Here is a 13426-nt window from a genome sequence, read left to right on the forward strand (position 1 = left end):
GTTCTGTAGTGCAATTTAGTGATGATGGATTCTTCCAACTTTTGTTTGTCTGAAAAAGTCATCATTTGACCTTTTTTTTAAACCTCTTTTCTCTGGGTATAGAAATCTAGGTTGACACTTTGTGTTTGTTTGTTTGTTTTCTTCTAGTGCTTTGATAATGTCTCTCCATTATTTTCTGTCTTTTATGGTTTCTGACTAGAAGAGTGATGTCTTTCTTATCTTGGTTTTATGTGTGTGCGTGTGTGTCTGTGCATGCGTGTGTGTGTCTGTGTGTTTTCTCTGGATTTTCTATGAGGTTTTTAAAAATTATCACTAGTTTTCAGAAATTTGATTATTATGGGCCTTAGTATGGTTTTATGTTTCTTCTGTTTGGGATTTTTTAACTTCTTGGTTCTTTACATTTATGATTTTAATAAAATTTGGAAATATTTTGAATATTGCTTCTTCAAATATTTTCTAACCCTCTCACTTTTCTGGAACTCCAATTACATATATGTTAGATTACTTGATTTTGTTACATAAATCACTGATGATCTGCTTATTTTCTTAGTCTTTCTTAGCTCTTTGTCCTTTATTTTGTATAGTGTCTATTACTATGTCTTCAGGTTCACTTATCTTTTCTTCTGCAGTGTCTAATCTGTATAATTCAGTCTACTGCATTTTTCATTTCCAAAATCATATCATTTGGTCTTTTTTATACTTTCCATTCTCTTTTTTATGTTCATGGTTTTCTATACCATCTTGAAAATATGGACTATAAATTTAAACATCTTTGTTTGCCAATACCATCATTTTCTGTCAATTATGGGTGTGCTTCTATTGATTAACCTTTTTTTCTCCTGGCAATGGGTCATATTTCTCTGTTTCTTTGTAAGCTTAGTGAGTTTTGATTGTAACACAAGTTTGTGAGATCTTGTGAATTTTATACTGTGGAGTGCTGGGCTTTGTTTTACTCCTTTAAATAGTCTTGGAATTTTTTTCTTCCATACAGTTAGGTTACATGGAATCAGTTTGATCATTTTGAATCTTGATTTTCAGTTTCACTAGTTTGTGTATAGAGCTAATTTAGCTACAATACTAAATCAATTCCTTTCTAAGGACTTTATCCTATGATCCTTTCATCACAAGGTCTTCCTATTCTTGCTGGTGGAGATATAAACTACTGCAGCCCTATGTAGACTCCAACGATTTTTCAGTTATTTATTTCTAATGAGTTTTGTAGTGAAATTAGAAGTAGCTTCTTACATTCATATTCAAATGTTATGTGTCAAGCACTGACCTAAGCATTTTTTCATTCTTTAATTATCTCTTACCTATTTTCCTTATTATTAATGTTTCACAATATGTTTTTATAACTAGGATTCTCATTTACCATACCAATAAGGAAATAAGTGATGTTGGATTCCTGACTCATAGCCACCTTCCTCCCTAATGTGTTTCTTGGACAGGATCAGAATTTGGGAAAATACAGTCATATGAGAGTTTTGCTCTTCAATGAAAATGCTGAATTAATGAATATTCAATCATTGTCTCTAAGGAAAATACAGTGTTAAGTGCCTGTGAGCCTCTAGTCACAACATTTTTGTCAATAGACCAACATATAACCTTGTTTTATATGTATTTCTATTTAAAAACACCTTATTTAATATATATTATTTATTTATTAACATTGAACTAATGGCCAATAGCACTATAACTCATACATGAACAAAGCTTATATAACACATTTTTTTTTCACATAAGGCATACCACAACCTTCTTAAGCTTAAGCACACTAGACAGCACCATGGGACTATGTTTGGGAGCCATACAAACAAAGTGAAATTACTAAAAATGAAGCAAATATGTGGCATTAAATATACCATGGGATTCTTTACAGTATGAGATCTGAAACAAGAAGGCAGGATGTCACCTTGTTCAACCTCAGCAGGGAACATGTTTACGGGAGACTCGAACTTTTCACTGCTCTGTGCATGTGCATGTACATGTCTGCAAATGACTGCAAAAGCTCTGTGAATATTGATTTTAGGTTTACAAATAAATTTCAGTGAGTGGGCAAATGTGAAAATATGAAATCTGTGAATAATGTGTATTGGCTCATACTGATGTTTGATTTGTTTCTTTCCACTTATCTATTCTTACTTGATAATGCTTAAAGGCTATGCAGCTTGGGAGTTGACACATTCCCAATCCCAGTGACGTCTTTATAAGACCTAACCAAAGAACTATCTTCACCATAGAAAACTCAAAATGTCAGGAGGTCATACTAATTGAAATAGAGTTGGGGGCTCTCGCTTCAGAATTTTATAGTATACTACCTATTTTGTAGCATAGGCAGTTTCTCCTGGTACTGACTAGTTGGACCTGCTTTCCCTCAGTCTATTTATTCTTGACAGAAGGAATATAGCCCACATGGTATACATGGTAACCAAATATACTTCACATCATTTTGGACTAATTATACATTTTACTTTCTGTAATCAACCTTTTTAGTGTCTAAATAAAGTGGATTTTGTTTGTATCTATCATTAAAAAGTATATGGGCTCATCAGGGTCTTTTTTTTTTCAGTAGAGTAGTTAGTTTTACCTGGCAAAGCCTATTAGCCTCTTTCACCTCATGAAATTCTTTAGGTTTAAGGAAATAGTTATGTGTTTTTCCGTCTGTGTTTTAAGAAAGGTCACTTTGAGATTTTCTTTTTGGATTTTTCTGGCTGTGCTGTCTGTCTGTCATGTCACATCAGACTTTTTCAAGGATCATGCCATGCTTGACACTGTGAAGAGACTCAGTCTATCATGAAAATAAAGCCCCTGCATGTGAAAATGGAAAAAAAAAGATTCACTGTGTTGAAAAACAGGTCAAAGAGGTAAAAACTGTTATTTGAAAATAAATCTTGAATCCAAGAAGCAGAGGCCAGGGAGGGTAACCTCGACACAGTTTTCAGTAGAGGCTTGTCTTGAGAGGCCAAGGGGAAGATATTTTCTATAAGAATGGTACATTTGGGTTTATCTTCCCCTAGTCTTTTGGACAAGGCAGGGAAAATATGGAGTGCTTCATTTAAATAGAGCTTGCTCCCTTTTGAGCTTAGAGTTCCTTGCACCTGAAGCCAAAGCCTCCCAGTAAACCAGACTACAGGGACGTGCACAGGGCAAACTTCAAAGTGTCTTGAGGAAAGTAGAAGCAGTACAGAATGAAAATGTTCAAAGTCTTGAAGAAAACTTTGTGGAAAGTTATTTTTGTGTGCATGTTTCTCTCCAAAATAGAATAATAATAATAAATATATTATGGAATCTAACCCGGTGTGCCATTGATTCTCTGCTCCCTATATCATCCTCTAAATGAAGTGTCATTTGTAGATATATGTATTTCTCCTTTCTTCTTTACCTCCAAGATCACTGACATACTTTTGAGTTTCTATACCTAGATTTCCTTTTTTCTAGTTCTCTCCTTGATTTTTTAGAGTCTACTTTTGACTTTTCTTCCTCATGAAACTTCTTCCCTACACTTAAAAAAAAAATCCCTCTTTTGTCCATGTCAAGAGAGTGTTTTTCTGTGCTCATCCTATTTGATAGTCTGCTGCCCCAGATGTCAGCTGTCCCTCCCTGGGGTTCTTCGAGTTCATGCTCTCTCAGTATTCCTCTCAAGGGAGAGCCTGTCCATCATTGTCTTCTTTCAGCTGCTCCCTTAGAATGCTTCAGGTTATTTCCTCCCTAGTTTTGACTTTGTTCTGAGCCTTTTAAAGCACTCACCTTTACCTTCATCAACATCTCTTTCTCTCCACTGACTTTTTCCCCTTTACCTATAAACAAGCTCAGCTCTACAAGCCCTTTAAAATCACAATAATAAAAAACCTGGCCTAACCGAGCCCCTAATTTATCTTTGTCATTCTTACTATCAACCATTCTGTTTCTTTCTCTTTTTATCATCAGATTTTTCAAGAGTAACATATTCTTGTTACTGAGATTTTCTTTATCTTCAGCCTATCTTCTGTTCCTACCATTCTAAAAACCTATTCTAGTAAAGTCTCCTAGTGACTTTGAAATCATCAAATTAGTGGCTTGTCCCAGTCTTTCTTCTCTTCCTCACTAATTCTGCAACTTTGTCATCCAAAAAAAATAATAAAATAAAATAAACTATATGAAAAAAAAAGAAATGAAGGAAGTGAAAAACAAAAACAACCGTCCTTGGTGGGTTATTTCGAAAGGTATAAAGTAAAAAGTAAAAGTTTTCCAACCCTGTTCTGGATTCCTCATTTCTAATCCCAGGAAGTAATGACTGCAACACTTTATTGTATATCCTTCCAGAAATTTTCTGTGCATAATCAAACACTTTTTAATACAAAGAGGGTCATATTATGTATAATCTATTATCTGATTACTTCCTCCACTTAAAAATAAGTCTCGTAGTCCATTCTATATTGGTATATACAGATTTACCTCATTTAAAAAATGACTGAGTAGTCTTCCCTTGTAAGAATGAATTATAGCTTATTTAATTGGTTTCCTATTGATAGACATTTTGGTTGCATCCAGATTATTGTTACCACAGTGTTGCAGTGAACATACTTATGGAAGCAAATGTATTTGCATTTGATTGCTTGTGTAATATATCCATAGAATATATTTGTGGATTTGGAAATGCTACCAAGCTTCTTCTCTCTCTATTAAAATATGTACAGTTTCACTAATAACATAACAAATATCCATGTAATCTCTATATTAAGACACAGAACATTTGCCTACCTTGTATTCCTCTTCCCCACATCCTCCTCCATCCCCATCCACCAAGTAACAACTAACTTGAATTTTGTGTTAATCATCTGCTTGCTTTTTTTTTTAAGAAAATTCATTTTATCCTGTACATGGGAAGCTTATACACACATCTTTACATAAATATATTGCTAGTTTTATCTGTTTTTCTTTGATCTTTATATAAATGGAATCAAACTTCTATAACTTGCTTCTACATTATGTTTGTCTAATTTATCCTTGGTGATATGCCCAACTACTCCATCTTAGAAGTCTTTTCTCCATCAGCTTTCTATCATTCAGAGTCTCTTCTTACTTTGCTCAATTTTTCTCTTTTGTTTTCCTCCCTGATTTCTTCCCATCTCTTCAGTGTAGCTGTTCTCTGAATTTTACTCCCCTGTGCTCTGTTTTTCAACTCAATTTCCACTAAGTGACCTTATCCCTTTTTTATATCTTCTGTTCTCTTATTCATGTGGATGACTCCCAGATTTATAGTTCTGCTTCTAACCTCTTTCCTGAGCTCTAGACTATCATCCTTAACATTGTTACTTGTTTATCTTGCTGTAGTACTTTAAATTATATTGGATTCAAGTAGCATTTAGTGGATATGTTTTTTCTAAAATTCCAGACCCTGTGCTAGGTGCTGAAGATTGACAGAAAAATAAAACATGGCCCTGCATTTTTTTTTTTTCGATACACAGGCCTCTCACTGTTGTGGCCTCTCCTGTTGTGGAGCACAGGCTCCAGACGCACAGGCTCAGCGGCCATGGCCCATGGGCCCAGCCACTCCGTGGCATGGGGGATCCTCCCAGACCAGGGCATGAACCCGTGTCCCCTGCATCGGCATGCAGACTCCCAACCACTGTGCCACCAGGGAAGCCCGGCTCTGCATTTTAATAGGAAAAACAGATGTACACACCTGCATAAAGGTTTACATGAATTTACTGTATATTCCTAGATTCACCCTGCCTATTAAATTTCCTACTTCTGTAATAACATCATTTTCTTCCTCCCCCAGGCTTATCTTTGCCTTTCTTCTCCCTAAGCCTTCTTCCTCTATTAGTTTTGACCTTTTCCCTCATGTGCCACATCAAGATTCAGTCACCACATTTTGCCAATTCTTCACTCTTGTGTTTTAACCCTTCTTTTTTTCACCCTTAACACCACTTTTCAGACATCTCCTCTCTTCACACTGAGGCTGTTTCTTTTTCTTTCAACCTCAAATTCATTGTGCAAGCTATAAGCTGTTTAAACTTTACCATATTCAGCTCTTAATATTATTGTTACTCATCCACTCAAAAACCTTCAAGAGCTATCTTCTGTCTATTGAATCAGATCCAAATTCCATAATCTAACATTTAGGGCCATCTATAGTCTAACCCTAAGCTTTCTTTTCTCTTACTGATTTCCTGTGAGAGGATTTACAAAATCAAATGATCATAGGCATCAGGCGGGTAATGCCAATTAGTGGGTCTAGCTGAGTGAGTACTGTGGCAAACTGGGAAGCAAATTTTCCACCTACAGTGTATATATAATTCATGGCTAAGCTGATTATTGCTATGTGGAACTTGCAAGCCCGGTGTTGCCAGAGTTTTCATTTTTTCAAGAAAAGCCAGAAATTCAGATTTTTATATGAAATCTTTGCATTTTTAGATATTGTCGACCACTTAAATAAAAACAGTTTTGTCAAAAGAACACATGGCTGAGGGCTGCCAGTCTATGACTTTTGCCCTATGTATACTCTAGCCAGGCTGGTATTACCATTTGTATTCTCACCTCTATTCTGCCTACCTAGGATGTCTTCAGCCATTCTCTCAGTTTATTGGAATCTGTTATAACCCAGCTCTTTTGAGAAGGTTTCCCTGGCCAGGAAAGCTGACTTTCTAAGGCACTTATTGTCTCTTTCAATCATCTGGCATTTAAAAATGATTTATATTGTCAATTGTATTTTTTTCCTGTTCCTATGTTTCTTAGAATATTTTTATAATTATACAGACAATAAGCGTTCATTATATAAAATTTGAAGTGTATAATAAAGTATCCAACTTAAACAATAACAACCTATTGTCCTATTATTAAGTAATAAACACTGTTAACATAATTATATTTTCTTATTTCTTTGTAGGAAATGTGGAAGATATATATTTCTCTCTTTCTGTCCCTATATTTACCTCTATCTCTATCTCTCTCCATCTATCTCCAAATTGCCTTTCCTAAGGATTGTACCAGTTTACATTCCTATAAACAATGTATGAGAATACCTTTTCTCCATCACTATTCTCAACACTAGATATTTCCACTGTTTTTAATCTTTGCAGAGTGAGAGGAGCTCAGGAAAGACAATCCATAAGATTGTTTATGAACTCCTGGGCACAGACCTGACCTGCATATACATTGATTTGGGAAAATGGTAGATCATTGTCTTTTTTATTGTAGTAATATATGTGTAATATTTGTCATTTTTACATTCGTAAGTGTAAAATTTAGTGGCATTAAACATATTCACAATGTTGTGTAACAAACACCACTATATCCACCCCCCAATTTTTTATCAACCCCAACATAAACTCTGCCCATTAAAAAATAACTTCCATGTTTCCCTCCCCCTCAGCTCCTGGTATCTTTTACCTACTTTTTATCTCCATGAATTTGCCTATTCTAGGTACCTCATATAAGTGGAATCACATAATATTTGTCTTTCTGTGTCTGGCTTATTTTACTTAGCATAATGTTTGCAAAGTCCATCTATGTTGTAGCATATATCAAAATTCCATTGTTTTTTGTGGCTAATTACTATTCCATTGTATGTATATGCCACATTCTGAGTAATCTGTCAATGGACACTTGTTTTTTCTCCATTGGCTATTGTGAATAATATTGTTATGAATGTTGGTATACAAATATCTGTTTAAGTCCCTACTCTTAATTCTTTTTTTTTTTTTTTTTTTTTTTGCAGTACGCAGGCCTCTCACTGCTGCGGCCTCTCCCGCTGCGGAACACAGGCTCCGGACATGCAGACTCAGCAGCCATGGCCCACGGGCCCAGCCACTCCGCGGCATGTGAGATCCTTCCAGACTGGGGCACGAACCCATGTCCCCTGCATCGGCAGGCGGACCCCCAACCACTGCGCCACCAGGAAAGCCCTCTTAATTCTTTTGATTATATACTTGGAAGTGGAATTTTGGGATCTTATGGTAATTCTATGGTTAACTCTGACAAACTGCCAAATTGTTTTTCATAGTGACTGCATCATGTTACATTCTCACTAGTAATGTGTGAGAGTTTCAATTTTTCCACATTCTCACCAACACTTGTTATATTTCTTTCTTTCTTTTTTTAAAAAATAAAGCTATCCTAGTAGCTGTGAAGTGGTATCTCATTGTGGTTTTGATTTGCATTCCCCTAAAGACTGATGATTTTGAGCACCTTTCTAATGTACTCATTGGCCATTTGTATATATCTTCTTTGGAGAAATGTTACAAATTTTGGAATTGGGTTGTTTCATTTTTGAGTTTTAGGTATTCTTTGTATATTCTGGATATTAGTACCTTATCAGATATATGATTTGCAAATATTTTTCTCATTATTTAGATTGTCTTTTTGCTTTCTTTATAGTTTCTTTGATGCATGAAAGTTCTTGATTTTGATGAAGTCAGTATATCTATTTTTTCTTTTGTTGCCTGTGCTATTGGTGTCACATCTATGAAATTTTTGCCACTCCAATGTCATGAGGATTTTCCCCAATGTTTTCTTCTAGGATTTTTATAGTTCTAGCTTTTAAGTTTACATTTTTGATTCACTTTGAGTTATTTTTGTATATGGTGTAAATGTCCAAATTCATTCTTTTGTATGTGTATATACAGTTTTACCAGCATCGTTTGTTGAAAAGACTGTCCTTTCCCCATTGAATGGTCTTGGTACTCTTGTCAAAAATTAGTTGACCATATATGTAAGATTGTTACTGGGCTCTCTGTTCTATCCCATTGTTATACATGCCAGCCCTTATGCTAGTAATATACTGTTTTAGTTGTTGTAGCTTTATAATAAGTTTCAAAGTCAGGAGATGTAAGCCCTCCAACATTCTTTTTCAAAAGACTGTTTTGGCTATTCACGGCCCTTTGCAATTGCATGTGAATTTGAGGATCAGCTTTTCCATTTATTTGAAGAATATCATTGGAATTTTGATAGAGATACTGTCTTTTTATTATACATTTGTCTGAGTATCAGTGAATTTGGATGTTTTTCCATATTTACCAGTCATTAAAGTCTCTTATTTTGTAGATTTTCTGATAATGTTCTCTGCCCAATAATTTATTAAGGTTTCTGTAGTTGTTTCTATTTATTCAAATGAGCCCTTTGTATATTAAGGATTATTAGCCCTTGGAAAATATTTTTAAATAGTGCAGTTTGTTTGAGTTTTTTTACATAACCCTTTTCATGGAGGAGTTAAAAATTTTCAATGTTGTTAAATCTATTCAATCTTTTCCATCGTGGTTTCTTCTATTTTTCTTAAGCTCAGTAAGTTCTTCCTCATCCTGAAAACAGGTTAACATTGACATATTTTCTTCTAGTTAAAAATGTTTTAAAATATTTAATGTTTTAATCAATTATGTTGGTGTATGATGCAAGTTTTAAACAGAATTTTTTCACATGACTTACATTCTGTCTTTATAGAATAACACTGGACTTTTAAAACTAATTTTTTTTGCCACACCTTGAGGCTTGTGGGATCTTAGTTCCCCAACCAGGGACTGAACCCAGGCCCCAGCAGTGAAAGTGACAAGACCCAACCACTTGACCTCCAGGGAGTTCCCTTTAAACTAATTTTTGATGTACTTTATTTATTTATTTGATTCTTATATATCTTGGCTCTAGAGTCTGAATCTATGTGCTTCTTTTTTTTTTTAATTGAAGTATAGTTGATGTACAGTATTATACAAGTTACAGGTGTACAATATAGTAATTCACAAAATTTAAAGGTTATACTCTATTCATAGTTATTATAAAATATTGGCTATATTCCCTGTATTGTACAATATATCCTTGTAGCTTATTTTATACATAATAGTTTATACCTCTTAATTCCCTATCCCTATATTGCCCTTCCCCTCTTCCCTCTCCTCACTGGTAACCACTAGTTTGTTCTCTATATCTGTGATTTTTTTTGTTATATTAACTAGTTTCTTGTATTTTTTAGATTCTACATGTAAATGATCATACAGTATTTGTCTTTCTTTGTCTGACTTATGTCACTTAGCATAATATCCTCCAAGTCCATCCATGTTATTCCAAATTCCATTCCTTTTATGACTGAGTGGTATTCCATTTTATATATACACCACATTTTCTTTATCCATTCATCTGTTGATGGATACACAGATTGCTTCCATATCTCAGCAATTGTAAACAATGCTGCTATGAACATTGGGGTGCATATATCTTTCTGAATTAGTGTTTTTGTTGTATGACCATACTATCCAAGGCAATCTACAAATTCATTACAGTCCCTATAAAAATACCAATGGCATTTTTTTCACAGAACTAGGACAAGTAATTTTAAAATCTGTATGGAAATACAAAAGACCCAGAATAACCAAAACAATCTTGAGAAAGAAGGACAGAACCAAGAGAATCACACTCCCTGACTTCAGATTACACTACAAGGCTACAGTAATTAAAACAGTATGGTACTGGCACAAAAACAAACACACAGATCAATGGAACAGAATAGTGAGCCCAGAGGTAAACCTATGTGCTTATGATCAATTAATCTACGATAAAGAAGGCAAAAATATACAATGGAGAAAAGACAGTCTCTTCAATAAGTGGTACTGGGAAAACTGCACAGCTACATGTAAAAGAATGAGATTAGAACATTCTATAACAGCATATACAAACATAAATTCAAAATGGATTAAAAACCTAAATGTAAGACTGGAAACCATATAACTCCTAGAGGAAAACATAGGCAGAACACTCTTTGATATAAATCATAGCAATATTTTTTTGGATCTGTCTCCCAAAACAAAGGAAATAAAAGCAAAAATTAACAAATGGAAACTAATTAAACTTTAAACCTTTTGCACAGCAAAGGAAACCATCGACAAAACAAAAAAGACAACCTACTGAATGGGAGAAAATATTTGCAAATGATATCACTGATAAGGGGTTAACATCCAAAATATATAAAAAGCTCATAAAGCTCAACATCAGAACAAACAAACAACCTGATTAAAAAATAGGCAGAAGAACTGAATAGACATTTTTCCAAAGAGGAAATGCAGATGGCCAACAGGCACATGAAAAGATGCTCAATATTGCTAATTATTAGAGAAATGCAAATCAAAACCACAATGAGATATCATCTCACACCTGCAGAATAGTTATTATTAAAAAGAATACAAATAACAATTGTTGGAAAGGATGTGGAGAAAAGCAACCCCTCACACACAGTTGGTGGGAATGTAAATTGGTGCAGCCACTGTGGAAAACAGTATGGAGGTTTCTCAAAAACCTAATAAATAGAACTACCATATGACCCAGCAATTCCACTCCTGGGTATATATCCAAAAAAACAAAAATAAAAGCAAAAACAAAACACTTATGTTCTGCTTTTTCTTTTCATTGACATGTCTGTTTGCTTTTACATCAGACCCACATTTTAAAAATTATTATAGCTTGGGAGTATGTTTCAATACACAGTAGAGTGAATCTTCAATACTCTTTTTCCCTTTGAAAGTTAGATATTTTTATATGAATGTTCCAAATAGATTTTTGGCTATTTGAAGACAAAGGGTGTGCCCTATTCATCTATTTATTACCACCACTACCATTTTGCCCAGTACAGTGTCTTGAAACAATTACTTTTGATTCAATTCCTAGACACAATTTTATGGTTTCTAACTTTCTGTTTTTTATACTTGGGTTCTCAATACTCAAATACATCTCTGTACCTTAGGATCTTTGATATCCAATCTCATATGTAGGAATTTTTATTGAACACTTGTTATTTTTAAGTCTGAGTGCTGTTTTGGGCTCTAGGAGCTCCGGTTTTCTGGAATGCCTTTTTCTTTCAATGTTAAGTCACACATTTAACAAGTGTTAGTTCTGTGCAGACTCTTCTAGGGGGGAGCAGACCAACATCCTGGCAAAATGGAACCCATTATGTACTGATTAAGACTTGATGTTTCTTTTTCCTTCCCTTTTCCTCACCAATATTTTTTAGCTTTACCTCAAGCTATTTGGACTCTTCATTTCTTTTTGCAGTACGTGGGCCTCTCACTTCCATGGCCTCTCCCGTTGCGGAGCACAGGCTCCGGACGCGCAGGCTCAGCGGCCATGGCTCATGGGTCCAGCCGCTTCACGGCATGTGGGATCTTCCCGGACCGGGGCACGAACCCGTGTCCCCTGCATCGGCAGGTGGACTCTCAACAACTGCGCCACCAGGGAAGCCCTGGACTCTTCTTAAACGTTAACTTTTCCCCTCCCTCTCTAGTCCTAGATGCAGTGCCTACTAAATATAGACACTCATTTATTTATTTAAAACTAAGCTTACCCATCCATTTCACTTTAAGCCCACTGCTAAAATCCTGGGCTATTATTTAGCAGTCCCTGACCATGAACCCCAAAGCCATTATTTTTGTCCTTTTTGCAATGCACAGCCCATTTTATATAATATATAAATCGTTGTAGCTCAGATCACTACCCTTCTCTAAGTAGTTCATTGAGCTTCTTTCTTGAATTATTCCAGGGCTTGGTATGCTTTCCAATTGTGGGTCCTTTTAGCATCTGCTTATGAAAGTCAGATAAAAGCTCATTTACCAATAAGGCTCACTTATTGAAAGATGCCTGGGTGCTTCTTTGGTCCCTCTATGTGTGTCTGAGAAGGTTGTGCTATGTTCACTAGCAGAGAAAGATGTCTCCCTCTTCCGTCTGCCAAAATAGAGCTACACAAATACTGTTTCAGGTACACTCAATTCATGTATCTTTGGCACTACTATAGAGACAGCCCTCATAGCCATCTACTTCCTGGATAGAGGAAGAATATGCAGAATGTTGGCTTATCTAAATATTTCTAGGGTGCCTGTTACTGAGTGTTTTGATAGATGCCAGAGAGAAATACTGAAAATTACCTTGATGAATTAGAGAAAAATTATCTCACTAGGGAAAAAAATAAAAGGATGAGCTATCACAAGGATATGAAAACTCAAATTCATTAATACAGAGTTGAAAAAGACTGGATAGTCCCAAGAATCACAGATAAAGTTCTGAGAGTTATAGTTGATTTCGCACTAAATATGAACAAGCAGTACTGTGCCGTGGTAAAAATAAATCAACATATGTTAAATGTACAAAATGATTCTTCTATTAGATTGAGGAATCTAACTTTAAGGAAACTGCATATAAAATTTATTATTATTACTTATAATTATCATAAATATTTGTTTAACAGTGAATACAGCCCTTTCACAAACATCATAAGTGTATTTCGTCCTAAAATGCTCCTGTGAGTTATTTATTAGTATAATCCCCATTTAACAGAAGAGAAAACAGACCCCCAAAATGTAAGTGAAATGCCTGAGGGAATACAGAAAGATCCGGTTTTAAACTCAGTTCTTTTCATTTCAAATCGAATGTGAATCCCACTACACTGTACTGCCTCTTCGGGAAATATAACTAG

The sequence above is a fragment of the Tursiops truncatus genome, chromosome X, assembly GCF_011762595.2.
Source record: "Tursiops truncatus isolate mTurTru1 chromosome X, mTurTru1.mat.Y, whole genome shotgun sequence".
NCBI classification, from domain to species: Eukaryota; Metazoa; Chordata; class Mammalia; order Artiodactyla; family Delphinidae; genus Tursiops; species Tursiops truncatus.